The sequence below is a fragment of the Cyanistes caeruleus genome, chromosome Z, assembly GCF_971803275.1.
Source record: "Cyanistes caeruleus chromosome Z, bCyaCae1.hap1.1, whole genome shotgun sequence".
Taxonomy (NCBI): domain Eukaryota; kingdom Metazoa; phylum Chordata; class Aves; order Passeriformes; family Paridae; genus Cyanistes; species Cyanistes caeruleus.
The window spans coordinates 73821309-73828560 of NC_141732.1; the positions used below are offsets into that span (position 1 = coordinate 73821309).

Genomic DNA, 7252 nt, shown 5'->3' on the forward strand with positions numbered 1-7252 from the left:
ATACTCAGAACCCAGCTGGACGTAGTCCTTGGTAACCTGCTTCAGGTGACCCTACTCAGAGCAGGGATCTTGAGTTATTTCTCCCATGTGGAATGAGTGTGAGGACTCCTGGTAAGGGAAGAGAAGAAAATAAGTTGGAGCAAATGCACCTGTCCCATACCCTTTTCTGGTGGAGGCAGAACACATACTCCAACAACAACATGCGAATGAATCAGATGCAGAGCAAACAAAGCAGACTTCATGACAGCAGATTTTGCAGAAATCAGAAGTAGATCAAGCCTGGAAAGGTAAGTGAATATTTAGGCAGCCTGATGACTAGGCAGTTGTTGTTTGCTGAGGAGCATTTCAGATGGGATGTTAGGTGTGTTGCTTCAAGATCTGGCCTTTCCAGCTGTTGGTAGTGAGCCCAGGGCTTTGCTGAGGAAATTCACAACTTGTTTTTCAGATGTTTTCTCTGAATCATTTTAAAGTGGGCTGTGGCAGAGATGGAGCTCTGGGCTGGTGCTGTTTGCTTAGTGCCCTTTGTTGGAGGCACTGTGTGTCCTATGGGGTAAGAATACGTGTACAGCACCCCTGGTTTTGGGATACGTCTGGTGTATTTAAATTACAAGGATCATTTTTCTCTCCTGGGTGCTGGTGGCTGAGGGAGGCTGCATGTGGAATCCATTGCCCTTTGTTGCCTGGAAAGAGCTTTCTGAGTACACCTAAACTGAAAACATCAAAAGCTCTTAACGGGCAAAACAAACCTCTCACCTGAGAACAAAGCAGCACATTCTACTGCTGCTGTGACCCCTGCAGCCTCAGAACTTGCTGACAAGTCCATTAGCAAATGGTGCAGGCAGTGATTTCAACAGGTTTCAGAAGCAGCTAATTAGGGATTAATTCTTAATCTTCTATTTGTTCTGCTTTATCATCCTCTAGATGTTGGAATTGCCCAACCTGCCTTCAGCGATGGTTGTAACTTTCCTCAGTAGTTGGATTGTTCCTGCTTTTTGTGTCCATTTGCCTTCACTCTGAACATGCAGTTTCACATTTGAATCACGTAAATTTGCCAACACAGCTGTTGGACACCACTGGAGTTGGTGCACTAGTTGCTTGTGCTAGAGCTCTGCCTGTTGCCTCCATGCCCCATCCTGCCTCTGCTTTTTCCCCTGCTGTATGCTGCAGATGCTGTAACATTCTCCCCATTGCATACATCTGCTTTTCCCCAGGGCACAGGCATGTGGCAGAGCCTGCATTAGCTTCCAGGGCAGCAGAGCTCCTCCAGCCACCTTCACCAGGCAGGCTTGAAGGTCCTGCTCCCCCTTCTTTGGGGCTGTCATGGGATGTGGTCCCTAAGTGGTTTATTCCCTGCCTGTAAATATTTATGAGATGGTGGCCTCTGCATTTTCAGCTGAACAATGCTGTAATCCCCTGTGCCCTATCCTCCCCAGCCCAGCTCTGCTTTTACCTGCTTCTTTTACTCTGTTAGGTATTGTGTTTCTACTTTTTCCTCCTTGCCTATAAAAAGGCATATAAGTGCTCCTCCACCTTCCATTTGCACTGTGCAGCAAAAGAACAGAAAATGTCCAGGCAAATCTTCTGCTGGTCCCAATAAAGTGATCATAAGTGAAACTGGTAAGCAAACCCTTGTACAAGTCCTAACCTGCTGGTGTTTCATGAGGTGGTGCCACTGTGCCCAGCAGCCAGATGTGAGCCCAGTTTTGCTGACAACCACGGGTACCTCAGCAAAGACCTTGTTGTGAATTCACCCAAGACTCACCATATTGACCACTGCTAGCCCAGGTTACATCAATTGGAAGGGATACACCTGTGTCAGCAGAAGTTACCCAGATAACAAATTACCTCAGATTTGCTTGCAATACTCTTGTTGCCAAAGCTGCAGTTGATCCTCAGGCTCATGCCTCTACCTTCAGGGTAAGGATAACTCTGCATTGCTTTAAATCTCTCAGTATCCAAATATTTAAAGGCACCTTTGAGCTGTTCTGAAGACCTTGTTCATATGGTCAAAGACTGCAAATCTTTTGGTCATGTTTTATCGTCTGCTAAACTCAGACTCTTCTGGGCAATGCACATGGACAAAGTCACCTTGCCATTTCCCATCAAAGCCTGGGGATCGTAAAGCCATAGAATCTAAGGAGAGTACCTGAGTTGGAAGAGATCATAAAGATCATCTAGTTCCAGACCCTCTGCTGTGAGCAGGGACATTTTCTACTAGACCAGGTTGCTCAGAGCTCCATCCACAACCTGGCTGGCCTTGAGCATGTCCAGGGATGGGGCATCTACATCTTCTCTGGACAACCTGTTTGAGTGCCTCACCACCCTCACTAGGAAGAATTTCTCCCTAGTACCTAATCTAAATTTAAATTCTCTTTCAGTTTGAAGCTATTTCACTTTGTCCTGTCACTATGTATCTTGTATAAAGTTCCTCTCCATCTTTCTTGTAGAAAGTACTGGAAGGCACAATTAGGTCACCGTGAAGCCTTCTCTTTCTCCAGGTTGAGCAAATCAAATTCTCTTCACCCTTCCTCATAGGTGAGGTGCTCCATCCCTTTAATCAATTTGGTGGCCTCCTCTGGACATCCACTGGTTGCTGTTAGGGTCTGGATATTGCTGTGCTCTGACTTCATGAGAGAGTTTACCTAAAGCAAAGTCCAAAACACCTTGCTCAGGAGCAGAGGGTCCCTGCACCTCTAAGGGGTCTGGAAAGGCGGGATCCAAAGGAAAGGGGTGTCTTAGGTACACAAGAGAGGACAAGTGAGTTCTCTGCTGTAACTTTATCTCCTGTTGCTGGATTTGCTGCTCTCATTGGAGCACTGTGACTAATTCCTATTGTGAAAGCTGGGGTAGGGCCTGGGTTATTCAGAATGCACTTGTTTGACAACCACGCCAGGCTCCCACTTCCAGAGCAGTGAGTGGGCACTCGCTTGTTTGATTAGCTGTGGTCCCAGCCATAAACAAGAGCTGCACAAACACAAGAGCTGCCCTGGGGAGCCCATGCCTTGTCATGTTGCAAGAGCTGGGACAAGGGCAAAGGGAGAGCTGAGGCAACAGCAATGGGCTTTGATGTGTTGGTTTTGCAAAGCTACCTTAGAAGCTCTTTAGAGGGGGTCTCCTGTGCATGGGGGGCAAGTGCAAACAAGGAGGTGCTTCTGAATGCAAAACTGGGCTGGTGTTATGCTTAGTTGAATATATTCAGTGTATGGATTGAGCCAGCCAAGACAAGGCTTAAGTCGTGCATGCTTTATGTAGGCTTTCTGCTTTACAGCAGGGTTTTCCAAAAGCTGGTGGGTCCCCCTGAGTCACCCTTTGGGCAGCTTTCTCCTAAAAGGATCAGCCCATGCTTTGCAAGGATGTCTCAGACAGCAGTTGTTGGGAGGCTCAGGAGAAGGGGAGATGTATGGAGCCTTCTGACACCAAAACCCTGCTTGCTAGGTGCCCTTGGAAGCTCTGAGTGACCATAATAAGATTTATGAAGGGGAGCAGGGGAAACAGGTTGATGAAACACAGCTGGGATGGGATGACCACAGCAGGTTGAGTGCTGTGAGGTTTTTGTGCTCACTGAATTGTTCAGACTTTGATGTTCATTCTTTGGGACTGCTGAGATCTTTTCAGAGGCTATTTGGGGTCTCTGTGGGGCTGTCTGATGTGAGGCTGACCCCTTGAAAGCAAGAAGCACATGTGTCCTGGAAATAAAGACCCTTTAAAGACATCTTGCTCAGACATCCATAATTACTACTAATTTTTGAAAACCCTTAGCTTAAATTTCCACAGCTGGCTAGGGAAGGAGTGATTTGGGGTTTTTTTGACACATGAAAGAGAATGATCTCCCCTAAGTTTGCAGTTCCCACAATGGCCATTCTGCTATGCTGGGGAATGACTTGTTTGCAGTTTCTGTTATCAGGAAAACACTCTGGACCTGAAGTGATTTTTCCCAGCCAAGGCAGCAGTTTTTGGGAAGTACTGGTTCCCAAGCAAAGCAGCTCTGGCAGGCGGCAGGTTTTAGTGCTTGTGGTCTCCTCAGAAAGGCAGTGATGCTGCTGAAGGGGTGAGGGTGGCATTTAGTAAGTGCAGGGTGCACCACAGGGAAGGGGAAATCAAGATACTGTGTGGGGGAATTGCAAAATGGAGAAATGCAGTCTGTAAAGAGGCTGGGCTGAGACACAAGGGGTAGTGGGAGAAGTAATGCTGGTTGCTGGCATCCCAGGGCTGGAGTGGGGGGAGAAGAACGAAGCTGCAAGTTGCTCAGACCATATGAGCTGTCAGAAAGAAAATTTATTCCCTGGTGCTGTGAAGGCTTTGCACTAGACTCAAGTGTTGAAGACTCAGCAGCCACTAAGAGAAAAATAAACATTGGCCAAAAGTACAGTGGGGAGATGCTGGGTAGCTGGTGATGCCGTGGTGAGCTCTGGCAGAGGAATGAACTGGGGGTTTATCAAGGGTTTATCCCCATTATTCCACTTTTTTACTGAGCATCATGAAAAGGCTCTGCAACCTCTGCCTCTTCCACCAGAGAGTAAGAAAGGGGGAATCTGTTCCCCAGGGTTTCATTTGCTGTCACAAATGAAAGTGCCAAGAGCTTGTGTTGGCAGTGAGCCTGCAGAGAAACACTTGTGCCTTGTGCTGGTGACTCCTGCACTGCTGGAGGTGCCAGACACACTGTTCCTGTTAATGTTGCTCCTGGATATGCATGGGAAGTCTAAGGGAGGTGCCAGAAAAGGGCATGGCAGGAACCTGGTACTGTACTTATTTATTAGCCTTGAGTCTCTCCTTTTTGGCTACATCACATTGTTTCATGCATATTAAAACACTGAGGATCAGAGTGTCTGGGAGGTAAACTGCAGTGGTGGCCCAACTAGGTTTTTAAGTTTGCCATTTTCTGGCTCTCCCCTGCCTAGTTACCAAGGGAAGACAGTTGATACAATCTTCCTGGATTCCAGTAAATCTTTCAATACTGTATTTCACTGTACTCTTCTGGACAAAATGTCCATCCCATGGCTGGATAAAGACATCATGGGATGGGAGAGCAACTGGCTCACAGGTCAGGCAGAAGGGGTTAATAGTGACTGGGGTGACATCAGACTGGTGACTTGCCACTAGTGGGGTTCCTTAGGGCTCCATCTGTGTCACTCTGCTCTTCATAAATTACCTGGATGCAGAACTGGAGCAAGTTCACAGATAATACAAAACTGGGAGGAGCTGTTGACTCCCACTAAGGGAGGGAGGCCCTGAGAGAAATCTGGGCAAATTAGAGGTCTGGGCAATCACCAAACACATGGAGTTCAACAAGGGAAAGTGCCAGATTCTGCACCTGGGATGGGGCAGCCCTGGATGTACAGACGGACTATGGAATGAGATGTGGAAGCAGTGCCAGGGAAAGGGACCTGGGGGTCCTGGTTGATGAGAACTTAAACATGAGCCAGCAGTGCCCTGGCAGCCAGGAGGGACATCCCTGTCCTGGGGGCATCAGGCCAGCTGGGCAAGGGAGGGGATTGTCCTGTTCTGCTCAGCACTGGGGTGGCCTCACCTCGAGTGCTGGGGGCAGTTTTGAGTGCCACAATATGAATATGGATATGGATATGAAGCTATTAGAGAGTGTCCAAAGGAGGGTAACAAGGATGATAAAGAGCCTTGAACGGAAGCTGTGTGAGGAGAGGCTGAGGTCACTTGGTCTGTTCAGCCTGGAGGAGACTGAGGGGAGACCTCACTGTAGTTACAAGTTCCTCATGAGGAGGAGAGGAGGGGCAGACACTGATGTCTTCTCTGTGACCAGTGACAGGGCCTGAGGGAATGGCCTGAACTTGTGTCAAGGGTGGTTTAGGTTGGATATCATCACAAGGTTCTTCACTCAGAGGGTGGTTGGGCATTGGAACAGGCTCCCCAAGGAACAGGTCACCAAGCCTGGCAGAGCTCAAGAAGTATTTGGACAATGCTTTTAGTCACATTGTGTGGCTCTTGGGATGGTTCTGTGCAGGGCCAGGAGTTGGACTCGAAAATCCTTTTGGGCACCTTCCAACTCAGCTGATTCTGTGATTCTGTGAACACACATGATAGCCAGGATCGTTTTGGTGGAATGCTGACGTGCTTTGTGTTAATGCAGGGCAGGACCATGGCTGTGGGCTGGACATACTGCCATGGGGTAACCATGTCCTTCTGCATGGTGGGAGACCCTAGCAGTGTTACAGGGAAGGGATGAGGGGCTATGTATTGCAGTTAGGCAGCTAGCTAGCTCTGTAAGGATGTGAGGGATCAGCAGACCTTGTCCCAAAACAAGGCCATTCCCCAAACCAAAGAAAGATCAGAGGGGCTCTGGTCTCCTCCTGATTCTCCATCCAGTGGGATCAGGGCTCACAGGGCAGGACTGTATGGTGCTAAGAGTGTCCTACAGTGCAGGGCTGTGCCAGCCCTTGCTGTTAGATCTTGTCAGTGGGGATTATCTTTGCTAAAGGCTCAGCCAGGTGGAATAATTGGTAACCAAATCCCATGCTCCCTCCCAGTACAGCCTGGGGCTGTAGATGGTTAACATTCTTCCTGTTGCCACAGCACCAGGACCTCTTCCCCAGGTGGTCCCATCCCAAGGACATTTCCTGTCCCTTATGCCCTTCAAAGTAGACTTCATAGCCCTCCCCTGTATGCTTACAATGCCCTGCCTTATGCCTGCCACATACCCTCTATCTATATAGGTATGCCTTCCCTTCACTTTTTTGGGTACTTGTTGGAGGGTGGTGAGGACCTGGGGAATGACATGCCTTTCTCTGGACTATGCAGCTGGGGGACTGGTGGCCTGTGCCATGTCACCAATGGCCTGTAGCAGAGAGCAAGAGAGGCAGCTACTGCCCCCAGCCCTTTTTGACACAGGCAAATACAATTCCCTGGGTGAGTAATGCTCCCAGCTCCTGCCCCACAACAGTGATGGTTTTTGGCAGGAGCTGCAATTTGTTTAGCACCAGCAATTTGCCACAGCCCACTGAAAGGAGGCAATGAGATACTTTTCCTACCCCCAAGCACTGACGGTTGGAGGCAGGAAGGATGAGACATGGAGGGTGTGAGCAGCACATGCAGAGGGAGTTTCGGGGGAAGCATGGGGTCTGGGCAGGGAATGGGTGTGACATCACAGCCATGGGTCTGGGAATGACCCTGGAAAGAGGGTCAACTCCCTGTTTTGCATGGCAGGAGGATGGCTGGCATGCTGATACACAGCCATGTGGGCTTGCCAGGATTCCTTCCCCTGCTTTTTTCCATGTCATGCACA

General features: G+C 48.9%; 1 long non-coding RNA gene across 1 annotated transcript; it reads left to right on the top strand.

Moving 5' to 3' along the window:
* Positions 1-98: 98 nt before the first annotated feature.
* Positions 99-3712, top strand: LOC147648593 (uncharacterized). The gene is made up of 3 exons (XR_015281142.1): positions 99-287; positions 446-550; positions 922-3712. It is a non-coding gene; the product is annotated as an uncharacterized LOC147648593 (long non-coding RNA).
* The last annotated feature ends 3540 nt before the right edge of the window (positions 3713-7252 follow it).